This window comes from Dasypus novemcinctus, chromosome 21, assembly GCF_030445035.2.
Source record: "Dasypus novemcinctus isolate mDasNov1 chromosome 21, mDasNov1.1.hap2, whole genome shotgun sequence".
NCBI lineage: Eukaryota > Metazoa > Chordata > Mammalia > Cingulata > Dasypodidae > Dasypus > Dasypus novemcinctus.
The window spans coordinates 79,145,112-79,164,481 of NC_080693.1; the positions used below are offsets into that span (position 1 = coordinate 79,145,112).

General features: G+C 48.2%; 1 long non-coding RNA gene across 1 annotated transcript; it reads right to left on the reverse strand.

The window, feature by feature from the left end:
• Positions 1–1,798: 1,798 nt before the first annotated feature.
• Positions 1,799–16,809, reverse strand: LOC139437182 (uncharacterized). Its single transcript, XR_011646941.1, has 4 exons — positions 16,566–16,809; positions 10,869–11,050; positions 5,866–10,776; positions 1,799–3,222 (listed from the first exon to the last, which is right to left on the reverse strand). It is a non-coding gene; the product is annotated as an uncharacterized lncRNA (long non-coding RNA).
• Positions 16,810–19,370: the final 2,561 nt, after the last annotated feature.

Here is a 19,370-nt window from a genome sequence, read left to right on the forward strand (position 1 = left end):
ACCAGTTCAGTTTTCATAGAAAGGTAACATAAAGCAGAGAGGAAGAAAATATTAATTAATGTAACCTGGCAGCCTACTACCTCAGTCTCCCACCCCCGGGTTAAGCAGGAACAAAGGAAACCAGCTTAAGCCAGTCCTATAGCTGGAAAAAAGGATGCACGAGAAAGAGCTAAGTCAATGCCGATTCAGCACTAAATTCCATACCTTAATTGGAAAAAGGAGCAGGTAAAAACCAAAACGGTTGGAATGTGATGGGGGGAATTGTTAATCTTAAATGAAGGGCTTACATGGGAAAATCAGACCTTTCGGTTGGGCTGTGACCTCTGATGTATCCAACCTATGGAGAAAGAGAGGAAGGGCTTGTGTGCTAGGCTTAGGAGTATAAGTAGTGTCATTTTCCTTTGTTCGGGGCGCCAGCCACGTTTTCTAGTTGTGCACCCCTTCTGGCAAGATTGAGAATAAATTCTTTTCTTCTCCACAATCAGGTGTGCCTTATTCTCTTCCAGAAGAAATTTTCTTTCTTACACCGGTGCCTCCTAAAGAGAAGATGAGCAGACACAGAGAGCACACAGCAAATGGACACAGAGAGCAGACAGAGAGGGCAAAAAATGAGGTGGGGGGATGAATATACAAATAAAATAGATGTGTTTTTTTAAAAAGAGTTCACACGCTAAAGCTAATGAGAGTCTCATAGGCAAATGCCCACTTAACAAATGTTCACTGTGCATTCAGTGACTGTGGAGTCCAATAACGATAAAGCTAGAATGCTGCATACTAGTTCTGCAGCTTAAAATACCAACTGTGGTAGGAGATGTCCCAGCCATTGTCTCATGATTCTCACATAATCTGACAAGGTAGACAAGGATTACTGTATTCAGTTTTCAGATGAGAACATGGAGTAAAGCCTTGAGAACTTTCTTACCAGAGAACAAAAGCCAGAAACTTTCCAAATCAGGGTGGAATGAAGTTGTTGAACACCCTTGCCAGGGCTCCTCCACAGCACTGCAGTGGCCCCAAATTTGGCTCCAGTGGTGGTAGACAATTGGTAGGGGTTTTTCAGGTGGGTTAGCTGCCTGCTGAATGCCAACGACTACTTGAGGGATAGCGAACACTTCTGAGTGCTCACTGGGTTTCAGACACCACTCTGAATGTGTGAACCGTGACCAAGCACTTCACCCTCCCCTGCTGAGTACACACAATTGTTAACACTCTTCTGTCACTTGGCAAACTGGGGTTAAGGAAGGTTGAGTGTTTACCCGGAGTGGCCCAGGTCACAGGCATCAGTGCTTGGATCTCCCTTCTTCAGCTACAGGCTCACAGCAGGAGATGCAACTTTACCCACACAGAGTCCCCACCAAAACAGAGAGGAAAGTTGCTTCCCACGGGAGGAATCCAGAGTCTCTAGGCAGAAACCCTGGAGACAATGTGGCTCTCAGTCCTGTATCAGAGGAGGGGCTGCAGAACATGTGTGCAAGTGTGCACACACTCGCACTGCGCTTCTCTTGTCTGCTTTCTCTTCCTCTCTTGACCACTTTCTCTCTTACACTCACACACACACACATTCACACACCCACCAGCTCTGAGACACACCTGTGCTCTTCAGAAGAGGGTGACTGTCACTAGACACTTTTACCTGAGGAAGCAGTTTCCTCCTTCCCCCTCATCCTCACTCTGCAAGCAGTTTTCCCTATTATGAACACTTTGCATTAGTGTGGTACCTTTGTTACAATTGATGAAAGTGTTGCAGCAAACCTAGATGACCTGTGTGGCAGAGAAACCCAAACGGCACTCAGAGAGGTGGAGGAACAGTTTTATTACACACAGGCCCAGAGGAGAATCAATCTCCAAATTCTGAGCCCTGTCTTACAGTTTTTACAGGTTTATATAAGATCTTACATAGAATTAGCATGGTTCTCACTTATTGGCTAATGCATTGCTGGGCTAGTGGGCAAATTGTCTTCTATAATGTGCAAGTGGGATTACAGAAGTGGAAAGCAAAAGTGGTCAATTAGTTAGTTTCTTGCAAGGTCATGTTTTTGCAAGGGAGTTACAGAAGCGGGAGGCAGGAGTGGTCTGTTAGATAGTCTCCTGCAAGGTCATGCTCTCCTATTTCTCAACAAAAGAACATTATTACAATTGTACTATTAACTACAGTCCATTATTAACATTAAGGTTTGCTGTCTGTGTTGTTTTTTAACTTTTGTCTAGTAACACGTATACAACCTAACATTATTCCTTTTAACCACATTCAAATACATAATTCAGTGGTGTTCATTCCATTCATGACCTTCCATTACCAAGATATTTCCGTCACCCCCAACAGAAACTCTGTACCCATTAAGCATTAACTCCTCATTGCCTACTCCCACCCTGGCCTCTCATAGCCTGTATTCTAGTTTCTGACTCTACAGATTCACATATGCTAATTATTTCATGGTAATGCATTCCTGACTCCTCAGGGAAAACAATTCAGAAGTTTGAGAAGCTACAGCCTCAAGCAACTTCTTTCAGGAGGCTTCTATTGGGATAACAACGGCCTCCCCATTGCCTCCAGGGTGAGCTCCTGACCTGTCCATCCCACACCTTTGACTCCCTCCCTCCACTCCCCTGAGGCTCCTGACAAGGGCTGTGGACAAGCGCCCCTGCCGGTCTCTGATGGACGCCAGCCATTCTTCCTCTTCCTGCATGGTTTTGACAACTGCATTGCAAGTTTCCCAGGCATCTCCTTTGCACCAGAATGACTTTTTTTTTTAAGATTCCTTATCATAATGACACAATCTCACCAGGGCCCTTCCCCTGTGACTTTCACTGGCCCTAGGATCTTTCAGTGAGAAAGTGTCTGGAAAACAGAAATCCAGAGTCTCAGTTACCAGAACTTATTTCCAAAGGGGTCAATCCTTTAACAATTTATCAACAACTCAGTCTGCTGTATGACACAGAAACCTGATACTCCCATAGGAAGATCACATTTATACCACCCAGATGTGGTTTTATGGCGGGTCTTGTCTTATCCTCCATGCATATGAAATTTGGTTGTATCTCTCCCTGGAAAACCAGAAGTCTAGACATCCATGTGGTCTTCGTCCTCTCAACACCTCCATGTTTGGCTCCAGTATTATAAAAGGTTCAACTGTTTACTCATAAAATACTTTTACAGTCTTTCTCTTTTATGGTTTTTATGTCCCCATAGTTAGTGGCATAATGCAGAATCTCCAATTGCCTCTGAAAAGGAGAAAACAAGAATAAATCTGTCTTTCATCAGCCTGATGGTCTCACTTAGGAAAAGAGAGACTTTTGCGGTCACCCCTCGGGCTGAAGTGTGGTTTGCTGGCCTGGGGGGGGAGCAGCCACGGCAGGCCAAGCCGCTGCCCCCATAATAGGGTGGCTGGTCGGACTCACCGCCACCCCTGAAGGAAGCTCGGCATGGGCGCAGAGTGCCCTTGGGTCTCCCCTTCTCGGCAGCCATGCTTCCGCGGCCGCCCCTCCTCCCCGATGGCGCCACACATGCCTTGTGGGGCGGCACCCTTCTTCTTTCTCCCTGCGCAGGCGCAGGGCGGAAAATTCCAGTCTGCCCTTTTCCCCTCCCCCGACAGCAGCAACAGCCAGGCGTGGGTGGAAAAATCCAGTCTGCCCTTTTCCCTTCCCCCGACAGCAGCAACAGCCAGGCATGGGCGGGAAACTCAAGTCTGCCCTCCACCCCAGCAACAGCAGCCACCAATCCCTAAACCCTGCCCCTTCCCCCAGCAACAGCGACAGCCAATCCCTAACCACCACCCCTCCCCCATCCAGTACCGCCCACTGACCTTTCGCCGGCAACCAATCAGAACAGGGCGTGGCTTCGACCAATCAGCCTTCCCCAGCCCCTATAAAACTGTTGCCTCTCCCTCAATAAAGTGGACTTGCGTGTTTACCTTGTCTCCGCGGTAGTTCTTCTGCCATGCGCCCTCCAGTCCTGAGAGCCCCCAACAAGGGCCTGGCCTCCCTTGTCCCCAGTTCGTCGCCTGCTTCTCTGGGCGACCCCTTCGTCGCCTGCTTCTCCGGGCGACCCCTTCATCGCCGGCTTCGCCGGGAGACCCCATCAGCCAAACCGCGCAACCCCTTGTGAGACCGATCCCTCGTCTGCTGCCGGACCGACCCCTCGTCCCAGGTGGGACCGACCCTTCGTCCCAAGCGGGACCGACCCCTCATCCGCAGCCAGACCCCACCTCTACCGACCGAGCAAGCCACCGCAGCTGGCGCCCAACGTGGGGCAAGGCAACTCCACCACAGCCTCACTCCATAACCTGGCGGCCCCCCCCTCCTCTCTTCTCACCGTGGGACTTCTCTCGTGCAACATTGCTGCTACCTGAGCCTTGGCTACCTCATACGATCCACGGCGGTCTGGGAGAATCGCTGGATGGCTTTCTCCTTCCATGTCGGGGGCTTATACCGACCCGCTATGATTAAGAGGAGCCTTGGATTTCTCGGGAGCGCGCGCTTGCACATCTGAAGTAATCCTACCACAGCCCTACGCCCTCCTCTCTTCTCACCTTGGGACTTCTCTCGTGCAACATTGCTGCTACCTGAGCCTTGGCTACCTCATACGATCCACGGCAGTCTGGGAGAATCGCTGGATGGCTTTCTCCTTCCATGTCGGGGGCTTATACCGACCCGCTATGATTAAGAGGAGCCTTGGATTTCTCGGGAGCATGCGCTTGCACGTCTGAAGTAACCCTACCATAGCCCTACGCTCTCCTCTCTTCTCACCCCTATCTTTTCGCTCTGCATTGCTGCTCCTGAACCTTGGTGACCTCATACGATCCACGGCGGTCTGGGAGAATCGCTGGATGGCTTTCTCCTTCCATGTCGGGGGCTTATACCGACCCCCTATGATTAAGAGGCGCCAATAAAACTCTCAGGAGTGCATGCCTGAGCACCTCCACCCCTGCCTTCACCTCTGCCTCCTCCCCTCCGCGCTTGCTCCCCTTTGCCTTGCTCCACTGCTCGTCGTCCCGCCCTCCCCTCGTCGGAGCCTTCTCTTGGTCCGCGACCACCGTCGGAGCCCCACTGGCTCCGACCCCTCGTCTCACCGCGCACCTCGGCTCCCATCGCCGCGCTCTCAAGGTAAGGGCCCCTTTTCTTATCGGCTCCAAAAGGCCATTAGCAATGGGTAACATCCTATCTGCTAAGCAAGCCCCACAAGTTCGGGCTCTCGCCGGTCTCCTAGACACTCACCGGTGTAAGATCTCTTTGAAACAGCCCCAAGTCTTCTGTAACCGCGGCCCCCCATGCCGCCATCGCTCTCAAGCAGCTCCAGCCCCGCTAAACGGCCCGCAACCCGCTTTCCCCGGCCCGCGGCCTGCTTTCTAGCATCCAATAACGTTTCTACTCTTGCCTCCCCATACTTCTGCGGAGCTTCCTCCTGTCTCAACCTCACTCCTCTTCTCAGCCATCCAAAGTGTCCTTTCTCATCCCTCGCCCCCCTCCTTTTTTGTTTGAACCCCCATTGCGTTGCAGATTGGGCCGCCCCATGTCGGCCCGCCCCGTTAACATCGGCCTCTCTCGCACCCGTGGAGACTTTGGCCTTCTTGTTGTCCTCGCCTACGTCTCCACCACTCCCGACGCTGCCGCCACCACCGCTGCTGGTGCCCTGACACGACTTGTCCTCACCGCTGCGATCCTCCAGACCATCACACAGTCTGCCTCTACCGCTCTTCGCCGCCAAGAAGAGATCAACTACCTGTAACGCGCTATCATCCTGGACTTTTAACAGCACATGGACCTTATAGCCACCGAGATAAACGAGAATTGGACATTGGCCACCCTTGCTTGCAACGGCAAGATACCGCCCCCTAAATTGTACATTTATATCCCCGTCATACTCACCTCCCTCTTCAGCCCCGCTTCCCTCATTGCTTACTGCCTCTTGGGCCTCGGCTACTTGTTGCTGCTGCCATCCTGGCCCTTATTTGAAAAGAAGGGGGAAATGCGGTCACCCCTCGGGTTGAAGTGTGGTTTGCTGGCCTGGGGGGGAGCAGCCACGGCAGGCCAAGCCGCTGCCCCCATAATAGGGTGGCTGGTCGGACTCACCGCCACCCCTGAAGGAAGCTCGGCATGGGCGCAGAGTGCCCTCGGGTCTCCCCTTCTCAGCAGCCATGCTTCCGCGGCCGCCCCTCCTCCCCGATGGCGCCACACATGCCTTGTGGGGCGGCACCCTTCTTCTTTCTCCCTGCGCAGGCGCAGGGCGGAAAATTCCAGTCTGCCCTTTTCCCCTCCCCCGACAGCAGCAACAGCCAGGCGTGGGTGGAAAAATCCAGTCTGCCCTTTTCCCTTCCCCCGACAGCAGCAACAGCCAGGCGTGGGCGGGAAACTCAAGTCTGCCCTCCACCCCAGCAACAGCAGCCACCAATCCCTAAACCCTGCCCCTTCCCCCAGCAACAGCGACAGCCAATCCCTAACCACCACCCCTCCCCCGTCCAGTACCGTCCACTGACCTTTCGCCGGCAACCAATCAGAACAGGGCGTGGCTTCGACCAATCAGCCTTCCCCAGCCCCTATAAAACTGTTGCCTCTCCCTCAATAAAGTGGACTTGCGTGTTTACCTTGTCTCCGTGGTAGTTCTTCTGCCGTGCGCCCTCCAGTCCTGAGAGCCCCCGACAAGGGCCTGGCCTCCCTTGTCCCCAGTTCGTCGCCTGCTTCTCCGGGCGACCCCTTCGTCGCCGGCTTCGCCGGGCGACCCCGTCAGCCGAACCGCGCAACCCCTTGTGAGACCGATCCCTCGTCTGCTGCCGGACCGACCCCTCATCCCAGGTGGGACCGACCCTTCGTCCCAAGCGGGACCGACCCCTCGTCCAGAGCTGGGCCGACCCCTCGTCCGCAGCCAGACCCCACCTCTACCGACCGAGCAAGCCGCCGCAGACTTTGACAAATGGGGTCCAAAGCCACTACTGCTATCCCATACCTGTAAGGATGACAGGGCCACCACCAGCATGCATCCTTTGGGGTTGTCTTCGATGAACACTCTGCTGCTCTTGATCTGACCCTAGGGTGCAGACAATTGGGAGCACAAGTCCCAACAAATTTCTTTCCTTCAATACTTGCTATCAATCCCATATGCCCCACACCAACACCACACAGTCAATGAGCATCCTGGGCACCTGGTCTCCTACATATTCAAACCAGTGGGAAAGAAAGAGCCTGGAATACAAGCTTGTGATCCTGTTTTTAACATGTATGGAAAGGATGGGTGGGAATTTCACAAAATCTTAAAAGACTCTTAAAGTAATTTTCAGGGTGGGTCATAAGAATCCTTGCAACATACACTGGACCTCTTGGAATGCTCTACGTGGGGGGGAAACCAGCCATCATGGAAAGAATCCAAGGAACCCGAGGCCACCATACTGTTCTAGTCAACATGTCCCACTGATCCCAACCTTCTAGCCATCCCCACCAAGGAACCAGAAATGTGAGTGGGGCCATCTTGGGCCTCCAGATCAGCTCATCATCCTGCTGAATACCCTTGACTGACCTCCATTAATGCCATATGGAACAGAAGAATTGCCCAGCTGAGCCCTGCCCAAATTCCTGACCACAAAACAGTGAAGTTTAATTAAAATAACTGTTAATTTAAGTCATTAAGCTTTGGAATACTTTGGCTTTTTGTTTGTTTGTTTTGAGGTACTGGAACAGGGGCCTAAACTCAGAACCTCATATGTGGGAGGCCAGCATTCAACCACTGAGCCATGGAGCCACATTAGCTCCCTTGAGTTGTTGTTGTTTTTTTTCATTTTTTATTTATTGTTTGTTTGTTTTTTTTTGTTTCTCTCTAGGAGGCACCCAGGAATCAAACCTGGGACTTCCCATGTGAGAGGTGGGAGTTCAACTGCTTAAGCCACGTCCACTCCCTGGAATAGTTTTTTATATACAAATAGATAACAAGAATTTGGATCTTTTTTCTTTCTTTCTTTCCCTTCTTTCTTTCCTTTCTTTCTTTTCTTTCTCTTTCTTTCCTTCTTCCTTCTTTCTTTCTTTTTTTTCTTTCCTTCCTTCCTTTCCTTCCTACCCTTCCTTCCCTTCCTTCCTTCCTTTCTTTCTCTCTCTCTTTCTCTTTCTTTCTTTCTCCCTCTCTCTTTTTTTTTTGTAAGAGAGGGCTTTCTCCTTCATCCTCTTGAGGATCCCAGGGTTGTGAAGCATGCCCTGTCAGGGCTCTGCCCCTTTCAAAGATCCCCACACCAACACTCTCCTGGGCTCCTCCCTTGCACAAGCACTATGCCACCTATTTTGACTGCCTGTGTCCTTTCCAGGTTAAACTGCTGGAAGTAGTGTCTCTGTTGCCTTCCCCCACCAGGTTTCTTTAATATTCAGAGCAAGTGTGGCCTATTTGTACAGTCAGCTGCCATGTATCAAGCCCTACTATGCACCAGTCCTACTTTGTGTTTGGAGCTGAAGATGCTCTTCTGAGTCTTGCCCTCCAGAAGTTCCCCCCTCACATGCTGGCTTGTCTCTGTGTACTATGGGCAGCCAAGCCTTGTTTGGTGGCTCTCCTTGGGCCTCCAATGGCCATCAGTAGAGACAACTCACCTATCTAAGGCTGGAACCTGAAACGTCAGCCATCCCTCATTCTCTCCCTGGTGCACTCTGTCTCCATCTCCTTCCCCTTTCCAACCCCAACTGGTTCTGCTCCTCATATTAGAAGCAGGCTCCCACCACTCACCTGGGATGCCAAGGAGGTGCAGAGCTGGGTGCAGGAGCATTTCCCCCTTTGCTCTTTGCGGAGCTTCTACATCAGCTGGACTGAAATGAGCTTTTGTTGTTCTTACTACTCCCCTTATGTCACTTTTGTATACACATTGGTTTCCCATCTGTGATGGTTAGGCTCATGTGTCAATTTAGCCAGATGCTGGTTTCCAGTTGTTTGGTTAAGCAAGCACTGGCCTGGTTGTTTTCCCATCTGTGATGGTTAGGCTCATGTGTCAACTTAGCCAGATGCTCTTTCTAGCTGTTTAGTTAAACAAGCACTGGCCTGATTGTTACTGTGAGGACATTTTGTAGACTTAAATCATCAGTAAGTTGATTGCATCTATGGCTGATTACATCTACAATTAACTGAGGAGATTGCTTTCGGCAAAGAGATATGTCTTATCTAATCAGTTGAAGGCTTTAAAAGGAGAAGTGATGATTTCAGCAGTCAGAAGAGAAAATTTCCGTCTCTACTTCAGCCAGTCAGCTTCTCCTGGAGAATTCATCAACGACCTTCATTAGAGTTCCCAGCTAGCAGCTGGCCCTACGGAATGTGGACTTACACATCCCCAAGGTTTTATGAGAGACTTTTTAACAAAATCTCCTATTTACGGGTATCTCCTTTCGGTTCTGTTTCCCTAGAGAACCCTGAATAAATGTCATCACATCTGAATGTTGGGGAGCACAGCTGCTCAGAAAAAGAGGAGAAAGGAAAGCTGCTAATAACAACAGAAATGCTATGGATTTGGCTCTCATAATCATTAGGTCAAAGGGCATTAAGTTTCTAAAAAGAGCCCAAAACTTCTAAAAACACATGTCAGATTGTTAATTTAAATTCACTGATCAAGCATACTTATCTGGATTTGGGAACTGGAAGTTGGACTTTTACAATGCAAGTCTAATAAAAATTGCTCTTATAGCCCATATCATATTATATTATTATTCATTTGACAATCATTTAATGAGTACCTATTAGGTACCTGACACTGTGAATACAAGGATGAAGGAGAAATTGTGAATCCATCAGGATCAGACAAATGGCACAATCAGATGACATAATTCAGGATATTTTGATTAAGGGAATACCTACAAAGATAAGGAAAAAGTTAAGGGAAACAAACAAGGGATAGAGAGAAAAACAACAGAGCTAACAGTATCAGGGATCTTAACCACCTCTAAGTTTGAAGGAGGGACCAGAGGGTACAATAACCAGGACCTGAAGGGTGCTGCAGGAGTGCACCACCCGACAGGTGAGCAGAGATGCAGGCCCGGCCAACTCAGCAGGGTGGCGTCTGGGCAATAGAAGTCCTCAACTCTCTTCCTCCCTGCCCTCCTAGCTCCTGCTGGTGCCGCAACCAGAGCCAACGTACGAGAGAGCTGGATGGACGCAGGCCATAGCAGTTGCCTCCTGGACATGGAGCTGGGTAGGGAAGAGTAGAGAGTGGCCCTGGAGGGGCTCTGAGAAGTTATAGTCTCCTCTCCAATAGGTTTGGAAACCCCTCTGGGCCAGGCACCAAGATTCTGATTCACCAGCATTTGGCACAGTGACTGGCCCATAATAGGTACTCAGTAAATGTGTGCTGTGTGAATAGTTGCCAAAGGCTACCAATGCAAAATTACCAGAAATGGATTGGCTTTTATAATGAGAAATTGTTTTTTTTTTTTAATTTCTCCCCCCCCTTCCCACTCTCCACCCCCCAGTTACATGCTCTTTGTGTCCATTCACTGTGTGTTCTTCTGTGTCCACTTGCTTTCTTGTCAGTGGCACCAGGAATCTGTGTTTCCTTTTGTTGCATCATCTTGCTGTGTCAGCTCTCCATGTGTGCAGCACCACTCCTGGGCAGGCTGCACTTTTTTCACACTGGGTGGCTCTCCTTACGGGGAGCACTCCTTCAACATGGCACTCCCCTACACAGGGGACACCCCTGCGTGGCACGGCATTCCTTGTGCGCATCAGCACTGCACGTGGACCAGCTCACCACACGGATCAGGAGGCCCTGGGTTTGAACCTCCCATGTGGTAGGTGGACGCTCTATCTGTTGAGCCAAATCAGCTTCCCTATAATGAGAAATTTTACTTGAGGTAGAAGCTGACAGTTCTGAGGCAGTAAAAATGTCCAAACCAAGGCATCATTAGAGATGTTTTCTCACCAAAGACTCACTGCTAGCAGATTCTGGAGTCGCATCATACAGCAAGGAAAGATGCTGGGCCTGCTGGTCTCTCCCCACTTTCTCCTTGAGCTCAGCTGTGGGTAATCAGGCACCTCTCTCTGGGCCTCAGCTCCTTGAGTTCTCAGGCTTCTCTGTCCTTCTGCAGGACTTTATCATTGAGCCTTCCAGGGAGATTGATGAGGGAAATAAGCAATCAAAGCAGCGAATAGCTGGAACTCCTCCCCTGCCATTAGCAAAGGGGTGGGATAATCAGCAGTTTAAAAAGCGGCGCCAGGGAAGCACTGTGGCTCAATCAGTTGGGCTCCCGTCTACCATATGGGGGGACTGGGTTTGTGTCCCAGGGCCTCCTTGTGAAGGCAAGCTGGCCCACATGCTGCAGAGAGCTGATGGCCCATGCACCACAGAGAGCTGACCCAGCAAGATGACACAACAAAGGGAGACAGGCAGACACAGGAAAAAAAAACACGTAGCAAATGGACACAAAGAACAGACAGAAAAAAAAAAAAAAAAAAACAAGCCACCAGGGGAGGGGGATGGATAAATAAATAAATAATACATTAAGTAAGTAAATAAATAAATAAATTTTTTAAAAAGCAGTGCCAGGCCTGAGTTCACTCTCTCGTGCTCTCTTGCCTCTGGACCCGGGCTCTAGCTGCCTTTCCCCCACTTGGATCACCACGCAAGTAAAACCTGGGCATTTATAACCCATAATGGGAAATTGTAGCCTGTAAATCAGCCCTCTTTACCACTTTTCAGCCCCTTCCTCTCCACCTGGGACGCCTGATCTCTTATTTTCTCCCATTTCTCTTCCCTCCCTACCTAAATAAAGTTCAGGCCTAACTCACCTGACATGCTCTTGAAATTCATTTCTCCAGTATAGTCAAAGAACCTAACGAGATCTGGTAACAGCACCAGCACACACAAACTGAAATGGTGGGGGGCGGTCTGTGAGCAGGAGGTGCCCCAGCATTCAGGGAACGCCTTCTGCATGAGAGCCTTCGTAGTGGCTCCCATGGGAGAGGAGAGGACCCCCGTCCTGCAGATGGAGAACCGAGGCCCAGGGAAGCTGCTCAACATACCCAAGTTCACGGCAGCCCACAGTAGAAGAGGAGAAAGAGGAGGCACTGACACCAAGGTCTGCCTGAATTCATGCTCCACCACCAAAGTGTACTGCAGGTGAAGAGAGGGGGCATCTGTGGCTTCCCAGTGTTTTCAGGTAAATACGCTCAGTAAATGTTTGTTAATAATTATAATAATAGCCCATATTTATTGGGGGATTTCCATATACATATTATCTCATTTCATCATGACAACCACTCTATAAAGAGGGTACAGTTATTATCCCCATTTTGCAGAAGAGAAACTGAGTCTTAGAGAGGTTAAGCCAACAAGTAGCAGAGTCAAGGTTTGAATCCACATCCTTCTGTTTCCAAACTCTGGGCTTTTAACCAGTTTATTCAACAATGTCCATTGATTGAAGGAGGCCTGCCAAGAATTTTTTTAAAACCGACATTCCCCTCGAGCCTTTCTGTGAGTAACTGCTGGGAATGTGGGGTTCTGTCAAGTCCCCAGGGCTCTCTTCTCCTTCTGGAAATCCCAGCAGACATCAGAGATAGGATGTAGGAAGACAATTGGTTCAGGATCATCTCCAGGCAACTGTTCAAATCTACCTGCAGATCCCAAATGTCTAGTTGGTGAACCTCACAGCAGAATGCACACAAACGTTCACGATCAAATTAGAACATCTACACATTTGCACTTAGATTCACACTCACTCACACAGCCGACTCCTCAAAGAGAACAACGACAAAAGCACAAGCTTCTAACTTAGGAATCACAGAGAACCACGTGTGCTGTAACTTTCACCAACCACCCAGCCTTGCGCAGTTCCTTCTAAATCCAGCCTGCAGTTTCAATTCCCAGCCCGGCAGGTTTCGGTGTGAGCTCATGCGCGCAAGGGTGGGGATGCGTGTCCTGGGGAACGAAGGGGTGTAAACAAATGAGGGACTGTAGCCACAAGAGAAGCTCGGGGCAGCCTTGGTCATTAGTTAGGAGATTGCTTGTGAAATAGCAGCTGTCCTCCCGTATCTAGGGGCAAGGTTAGACAAACAGACCCATGAAACATATAAAAGTCCAGAATTAGACTCACACATACATGGTCAATTGGTTTTCGATCAAGACATTAAGGAAATTTGTTTGAGAAATGAAAAGCTTTTTAAGAAATAGTGCTAGAAACACTAGAAGAAGAAAAAAATGAACCTCTACCTCTCCCTCACTCCATACATGAAAATTAATTAAAATGAGTGAATTCCATAAAATTGATCATGGACCTAAACATAAGTCAGAACCGTAAAGGTTTTAGAAGACAACATACGATAATACCTTTTCAACCTTGAACTAGGCAACTATTTCTTAGGCCACAAAGAGCATTAACCTCATAAAAGGGAAGTTTGCCAAATTGGATTTCATCAAAATAAAATGTTCTCCTCATCAAGATACCATATGGAAAATGAATGGACAAGCCAGAAACTGGAAAAAATATATACACTATATATATATCTCACAATGGACTTGCATGCAGAATATATGACTATATAAGAACTCTTACAAATCACTGATTAAAAAGGCAACTCAATTTTTAAAAATAGGCAAAATATTTAAACAGACTCTTCACAAAGGAAGACATAAGGTAAGATTTTGAGTGATCTATGTATCTTTTAAAAATAAATTAAAATTATATTTTAAAAAAATAATATATATGAATGGCTGATAAGCACACAAAAAGATAGTCAACGTCATTAGTCATCAGAGAAATGCAAATGGAAAACACAATTTCATAACCACTACAATGGCTAAAATAAAAAAAAAAAGGAACTGGAGCTCTCACACATTGCTAGTGGGAGTATAAACGAAATAACCACAAGGATTAGTCAGCCAAAGGGGTGTTGATGCAAAATACCAGAAATCAGTTGGTTTTCATAAAGGGTATTTATTTGGGGTAGGGGCTTACAGATACCAGGCCATAAGGCTTAATTTATTTCCCTCACCAAAGTCTATTTGGAGCAAGGTGGCTGCCAACGTCTGTGAGGGCTCAGGCTTCCTAGGTTCCTACGTTCCTGGGGCTTGCTTTTCTCTGGGTTCAAGGTTCCTTCCTTCCTGGGGCTGACTTCCAAGGGCTCCAGCTTAAATCTTTAGCATCAAACTCCAACATCAGAAGTCCCCAACTCTGTCCTTTGCCATGTCTTTTATCTGTGAGTCCCCACCCACCAAGGGGTGGAGACTCAACGCCCTAATCATAACTCAATCATGCCCAGGTACAGATCAGATTCAAACCTAATCCAATATCTAATTTTGGAATTCATAACCATATCAAACTGCTATATCACGTTAGAGAACTGCTTGCCTCATGAAATTATAACACACACTTATCCTACACTTATCTTACAGTAGCAATTCTACTCCTAGGAATTTATTCCTATCAGCACTAAAAAAGAAAGGCTGAAACAAGCAATGACAAGCACAAATTTCAAAACATTATCTGTGCATGAAAGACACCAGACAAAAAAGAATACAAATCAAACTAAGAGAAATCAGAAAGTGGTTACCTGGGTGTGTGAGGCAGAGAGGGATTGACTAGAAAGGAAAACAAGGGACTCTCTGGGAGATGTTTCATATCTTCTTTCAGGTGACGATTACACAGGCTTACACAGTCATGAAAGCTCATCCACTGGACACCTAAGATGTGTGCATTTCGTGTGTCTAAATTATACCTCAATTTTAAAGTGTGGAAAAAAATAAAACTTCAATCTCCTCTCAGTCCTTCCATAGTTCCAGTGTGACCTGGGAGCATTACTCTAAGCCTCAGTTTCCTCAATTACAAAATTAGTCTAGTAGTTCTCCTTGCCTCAAAGATTTACCATGAGGAACAGGTGAGATCACTCATGGGCCATGCTCAGCGTGGTCCCCAGCACAGGAGAAGTGTGTTAGTGCTTATTTAAAAAAAAAAAGAAAGGAAAGGAAAAGATTTCTGTATCCACCACAGTACTGCAGAGATAGAATTCTGAAGGTTAACAGTTTTAACAAGCTCCCCAGTTGGGGTGATTTTATGTCCCATTGACTGGGACAGACCTGGTTTGAGTCTGTAAGTAATTATTTAAAATGCCCCCTTTCATTCTCTTTTTTTTTTTTTTTTTTTTTTTTGCCCCCCTGAGATACTCCCTCATCTGTCTGCTTGTGGTGCCTGCTTGCTCTCTCTGCTTGCTGACTCTCCTTGCCTGCTCATCTTTTAAGGAGGCACCAGGAACCAAACCCAGGACCTCCCATGAGGGCACCCAACTGCTTAAGCCATATCCAATCCCCCCTTTCATTCTCGAAATGGTCCTACTTTAAATGATAACTACACAGTCATCCTATTCCCATGTGATTCTTATGCACCCAAAAGTTTGGGAACCACTAACCTAGATAATGAGGTTCCAAGTTCACAGGGCAGCCCTGCCTGTCTCACCCCATTTTCCACCAGCCCTGCTTGTCTCTCCTGACAGTGAACCCCTCTGGCTGTGACAGTTAATCTGATCCCCTTTGCTCTAGTACAGGACTTGGGGCTTAGTACTTGAGCCAATATTTGTTGAAACAAAAAACAAAATTGATTTCTCAACCCTCAAAGTCATTCCTCCAAGGGCATGGTGACAGTCACTGAACTAAGGTCATCTGCCAAGCCCAGCTTGAAAACAAGTAGATTCCAGGAGTGTAGGTTACAGAAAAATCATGCATAAACTGTGGAGTTCCCATATACCCCCAATTATTGACACCTTAGTATGGTACATTTATCAAGAAAGTGAAAAAGACAACCAACCTACAGAATGGAAGGAAATAGTTTCAAACCATATATCACAATGAAATACCACTTCACACTTACAAGAATGGCCATTATTAAAGAAAGAGAAAGTAACAAGTGTTGGGGAGAATGCAGAGAAATTACAACTCTAGTGCATTGTTGGTGGGAATGTAAAATAGTGCAGCCACTGTGGAAATCAATATGGCATTTGACCCAGTAATCCCACTTCCAGGTATAACTCCAAAGAGAAAAACAACAGGGTTACAAACAGGTACTTGTACACCAGTGTTTATAGCAGCATTATTTGCAATAGCCAAAAGCTGGAAACAACCCGAATGTTCATCAGCAAATGAATGGATAAACAAATGTGGGGCATACACACAATGGAATAATATTTGACCTTATGAAAAAATGAAATTATGAGACATTTTGCAAAGTGGAAGAACCTTGACAACATTATGCTCAGTGAAACGAGCAAAACACATAAGGTTGAAAAGTTGTCTATCACGTATAAAGAGATGTCCAGAAATCAGATTTCAGGGAAAGGAAGCAGATTAGAGATTACCAGAGAAGGGGGAGGGGGAATGTTTGATTGTAAAAACAATGTTTAAAAAAAAAAGGAATAAAAACAACAACAATTTGCCAAGCCCGCCTGGGCAGCCCAGCGCTCCCTGTTCCCTCCAGAGTCCACTGAGACCCCCATCTAGACACAACACTAAGGGAGAGCACATTTGACCCTTGGGCTCAGGACCAGGGCGAGCTGGCCATGGCTCAGGGGACTCCAATCACTGCTAACAATGGCTATGTTCACTTGTCGCCAGACATGACTTAAAATGTTTTACCTGGGAAGCAGACGTGGCTCAACTGATAGAGCGTCCGTCTACCATATGGAGGGTCCAGGGCTCAATCCCCACGTTCTCCTGACCTGCGATAAGCCGGCCCACGCACAGCGCTGCTGCACGCAAGGAGCGCCGTGCCATGCAGAGGCGCCCCGATAGGGACGCCCCACGCGCAAGGAGCGTGCCCCGCAAGGAGAGCCTCCCCATGTGAAAAAAGCACAGCCCTCCCAGGAGCGGCGCCACACACACGGAGAGCTGATGCAGCAAGATGACGCAACAAAAAAGAGACATGGTTTCCCAGTGCCGCCAGATAGTGCAAGTGGGCGCAGAAGAACACACAGCAATTAGACACAGAGAGCAGACGATGGGGGGAAAGGGAGAGAAATAAAGAAATCTTAAAAAATAATAAAATAAATGCTTTACCTCATTTCATTCCCATTCCAGTCAAATAAAGCAGATACTACTATTATCCTCATTTTACAGATGCCAAAACTGAGACACAGGAGATTTACGGCTTGCCTACGAGACGGGGGTGCTCCACAGCGCCTCCTAAACCGTCTTTCTGGGTCTCCCAAGCTTCCATTTCTCTCGCTCCCACTGACCTGCAGACGACTCTGCCCCTGGAACCTCTCCCCCAGCCCACCCACCTCCCCTGGCCTCTGTCTCCCCACCCAAGTTCACGTCCACACATTCTTAGTCTAGCTATGTCACAACTGCACATTCCCGGATCCTCCCCGGAGGGCTGCCGCCATCTGCAGCTCCTTTTTAAACCCAAATCTTAGAACCTCTCACTGCCTCCTTCCCCGGGTCAAGTATTGGCCTCGAGAGGACCTGCTGCAAGGGGCTGGCGCCAGCGGGAGCCCCTGGGATGGAGGAGACCCCTCTCCTGGCCAAACTGCTGCCCGGTGGGGAAAGTGGCAAAAGGGGGTGGAAGTGGACCCCTTGTCTGTCCTGCAGACACCCGTAAATGGCTGCCCGGAGCCAAAGCCCCCTGTCTGATCCTGTTTCGGTCCCGACTTAAGACCAGAATCCTGGAAGACAGGCGAGGAAGCAGTGGGCATCATTTTCACTGGTAGTAGTAGCAGTATTGCGCATTTCTTAGGAGTGAAATCTCAGCGCCACTGGCGGCGGCAGGGACTGGGGGAGCGGTGCCTTCACCCGTCCTGGGCGTCCCACGCGAGCGAGAGGAACGGGGAGCGCGCGCCCCCTAGCGACGTTCCTCAGGGCGGGTCCCGGGGAGCGGAGGGAAGGGGGAGGGGGAGGGGAGGGGGAGGCTGAAAGCCGGCATCTGGCAGGTGGCAAACCCGCTGCGTTTTCCTGAGATGGGAAACCGTCTGCCTCCAATCAACGGGTAGTGTAGCGTGCCCGGAACACAGCTGAGTAGTGCCCGAGGCTGAGCCTGGGCTTAACTGGGCAAGAGAGCTGTGGCTGCAGGGAAGGAGAGTGGACGCCCGCAGGCCACGTTTGCAGAGCTCAGATAGTAGATATTCCCTAGCAGAGCCAAATGCCAGAATAACTCGGTCTCCTAGGGAATCTGCCAACCATTTCCACCTTACTTACTGGTCAGCCATGCCAAGAGGGATAGCTAACAGGGCTCTAGGTCCCTAATGGACCTGAAACGTCAGTGGAATCTGCTGTTGACAGATTTAGCAACTCAGGGAACGATCCGTTGCCATCCGACCCAGCAGCAGCCAAAAAGTCTCTAAAACCACACTGAACCCAAGAGCCCATCGGTGCGCCGCTGGGCAAGCCAGGGGCGGAAACTGCAGGCAGCCCCTAAGCCCTCTCTCCAGGGCCTCTCCATCATCTCCTTCTCTCCTCCTTTCCTACTATCCGCAAAACAAAAGCTCAACCTTTAGGGACAAATCCTGAGAAATGAATGAACAAGGGGAAAAATAAACAAAAATGAAACTTGAATGAAGAAAGGCAGTGAATTGGAAAAAGTCTGGGCAAGAAGTTAGGAAGGCTAGAGCCTCATCCTGCTTCTACCAATCCCTGCCTGAGTGTTTCCACCTGGAGAAAGAGGGGCTTCTTTGCCCTCCCCCCACAGAGGTCACCTCTAGGTGTTGGAGAGAAGAGCAGGGGACCCTGTGCTCCAATTAAGGCAGCTTCCAGATTAAATTCTGTTTAAACAAGAGGTTCTGGAACTGGGGGAGGGGGGGAGAGTATTAAATATTGTACACAAAGAATACACACACCTATAAATAAGTTATAATAAATAATAATAAAATGCACATCTACGGGCCCCCTACCCATCCTAAGAGAATTTCTTTATTTAATTTTTTTTTTTAAATCTGTTTCCTGATTTAAGCACAACACATATTCACTACAGAAATTTTGCAAAGTTCAGAAGGCCAAGAAACTAAAATTACCCACAACCCTTGAGATAACTACTGCTAACACTTTAGTGACAATACTTCCTGTATTTAATCTGGATGTATATTCTTTTTCTTTTTCTTAAACTGAGAGCCTAGTGTAGAAATTGCCCCTTTTGTACATCATGACCATTTTCCTTGCACTAGCTGATTTCTTAGGATCATTCCAGCTCCAGGATTCCAAAATTGTGAAATTATTCCCAAATATGCTTTTTTGTTGAATTAAGAAATAGTTTTCCAAAAAGAAACAGGAGTAGGGAATTGATGGATTAGGGAAACTCTCATCTGGCTTCTACCTAAAACAAACTAAATAAAGAAGTTGATAAAGTGTATCATGTTGTATCTTGTGCAGGATAATATCTAGTAAGGAAACAGTGATTGATGATCACATCCTCCCCGGCTTTGCTCCAGGCTGAAAGCACAAAGCATCCCT